This window comes from Pararge aegeria, chromosome 24 (assembly GCF_905163445.1).
Source record: "Pararge aegeria chromosome 24, ilParAegt1.1, whole genome shotgun sequence".
NCBI lineage: Eukaryota > Metazoa > Arthropoda > Insecta > Lepidoptera > Nymphalidae > Pararge > Pararge aegeria.
The window spans coordinates 8,151,301-8,154,523 of NC_053203.1; positions in this window are offsets into that span (position 1 = coordinate 8,151,301).

Consider the following 3,223-nt stretch of genomic DNA (forward strand, 5'->3'; position numbering starts at 1 on the left):
CTGCAAACAATCCAATGTCGCATGTTCCACTGACATGGTACGGTAGATCATTTATATACACTAAAAATAGAAAGGGACCCAAAATCGAGCCTTGTGGGACACCAGTTGAGGTATTTGAACCCTGAGACTGCATCATTTATGCAAACTCTTTCTTCTCTCGATCTTCGGCAATGTACCCTCTACGCAGGTTTCGCTCCGAAACCGGAGCATCCTCAGGAGATGTTGACTTTACAACAACAAGTTTAAGTGTAACACTTAACAATTGTTAAGTGTTACACTTAACAATTATTATCTAAAATTATCTCCTGCTCGCGGAGTATATCAAATTAAGCTTAAATTTCATAATATTTTATGGATTTCCGCAAAGTAACGCAGCGTATTTTTTAAAATATTTAAAAAAAAGATCATAAAAAGTTATATAAAATTAAGAAGTAAAAAGGAACAATAAAAATAACAATAACCAAAAAAGCATGTTACATTGCATTGTTACCATTTTAATTAGTTTTTGGATATACTGACTTGTTTTCAAAAAACTTTGTTTTCCACACTGCTTTCAAAAATAATGCTTTGTGCACAACAAAATTTGTAACAAATTCAACAAACGTAGGAATTGGACAGAAATGTTCAAAACAAAACAAAAGCGCGTCAAGATTTCGAAAACCTCAACCATTAACAATCCCTTCCCAGACCAGATTCAATTTGAAACCTCGAGGGACGACGGAATTTGTGGGGTTTTTTTGAAAAATGATCAATGACAGCTTCACAATGACGGAATGAGGTCTTTTTGAGGATTTTTTTCGTTTTTAAAGCCGCCCTTTCTGGGCAGGAGACAATGGGGCAGGGGTCAGTGGCCTTGGATTATAAAGTTTGGAGGTTTCGAGCGTCAGTTATTAGTGGTTTATGGCTTACGCTGTATTGCCGTGGAAATTGGAATTGCCCAAAAATTCGTCCTTAATGCAAGAGACCCGTATTGCACGAGGTGGTTATTACTGTCAGTTTACGAACACCGAGTGATTTTCCGACTTAGAATTTCACCTTTTTTATGTTTTATTGCTTTTATAAGTGAATATAAATAGACAAATGTTGAGAAAAAACACTATTTTTAACACATGATATTCTTAAATCTCTTTTTATTATTTAAACTAATTAAAACATTGTTTAAAAAAGTTCTGTCTTCGACGTCCGCGTGTCTGTATGTGCGGATCCCGTATCTTGTTGTCACGATAACGAGCGAAATACTTCACTTATCGAGTTGTTTTTTTTTATAGGCTTCAGTACTTTGAGGAATAGAAGCCTATTACTTTACACGGTATAATCAGATGTAGTTTAATTATTATTTACAAATAATCTCAATTTTATTGTAATGAACGGGATTATGAGGCGTGCACTTTTGGATTTTCCAACTATTCTTTGTATCTTCGGTAATGCCGCCCTCAGCCGTATATTATACTACTGCGTATTACAAAATGAATTCAAACAAAACCATTATATCAAGTCATTACCGACCCGCTACAGGCAGTGGGGGAAAGTTTTTAGTGACTCTACCACCGGTTCGGAAGGCAGACTATCAAGAAAACTCATCACTTGCTCTTTTCTAAGATACACAAACCATTTAACATTCATTTTTGTATCTTGTGAGACATGATAAAGTTTTTAGTACTAAAAATATAGCGAAAAATATGTCTATCTAATATATCATCATCATTACCATCCCATTTCCGGCCCACTTCAGGACACGGGTCCTCCCACAATAAGAAGTTTTTATACATACTCCACCACGCTGGCCTAGTGCGGATTGGTGGACTTGACACGCGTTTGAGAACATTATGAAGAACTCTCAGGCATGCAGGTTTCCTCACGATGTTTTCCTTCACCGTTGAAGCAAGTGATATATTAATTGCTTTAAAAGCACATAACTTAGAAAAGTTAGTGGGTGCGAACTCGGACCCTCGAAAGTGATGCCGAAGCTGTAACCACCGGGTTATCACCGCTGTCGATCTTGTTAGAAGAGGCTCTCTATTCATTTTAGATCTATACTAGTAGATTGCAATAGCTGGAGCCAAAATTCTTGACTTTGCGACTTCTGAAAAACCTCAGAGCGAGGCTTAGCCGAGAACGCGTCCGATCAATTAATACGGCCGGCAATGACAAAGGGGAGACGCAAAATAATATTTGTCTATTAAAATGTTTTTTTTAAAGTTAAAATTATCAGTTAAAATGTGACACTGAAGCAAGTTTAGGATAATAAAACTTATCTAATAATAAATAAGATAGGTTTAGGAAAGACCAAAATTAAAAAAAGCTGGGATAGCAAATGATAAAGCTATGTGTATAATAAGTCAACACTGGTGGAGTAAATTATATAACCGATTAGGGATTCTTATTTGTAACAGCATACAATTGTTGAAACTTTAAGTTTTTAATTAATTGTAGTAAGTTATACTAATGGAATTCTTTGTCAAGCCTAAGGGCTAAAGCAGATGAATTAGCGCGGGGCTTAGCCAAGAACGCGTCCGATCTATAAATACGGCCGGCAATGACAAAGGGGTACAAACGTACGGAGAGACGCACAACAATGTTCCCTTATTTATAAGTTAAATATATCGTACATCCGCGCGATCGCGATGCCTTCACCCATACATATGAATTTTATGAATCGAGCACAGAAGTGGGATGGAGATGATGTTATGACTAATTATTTTGAAACACTTTAACTCATTAGGTTTACTGGCACGTTATGAGGGCTGAGGGCTAAGGACTGTGATGACAATGTGTGTGTGTTTTTTTTTTAAATATATAGCTTTTATAAAACAATATAAAACAAGAGTTTTTGAATAGAGAGCGATTGGTACTCAATTGATGTATTAGTCATTAAAAATACGGTCAGCAATGATAAAAGTACTTAAAGATTGAAACAATGAAATAAAATATAAAATTTAGTTATATATAGATTTAATATGTACATTCGACTGTTCGCGATATATGAATAGAACACAAGGGTGGCGTGGGGACGATGGTTTGTATACTTTTAAGATAATCTACAAATGATAATATACTACTTTATTTGTTATAATATTTTAGCTTAGCATTCGATTTAATAAGATTAACTAATGTGCGTTCAAAGAAAGAGGTTATAAGAGATTGAAAGTTTTAAAAGCGATTAAAAAAAGTAGTAGATTGGTATCATAATATTAAACATAGAGATAAATAGCATTCTTTTTTT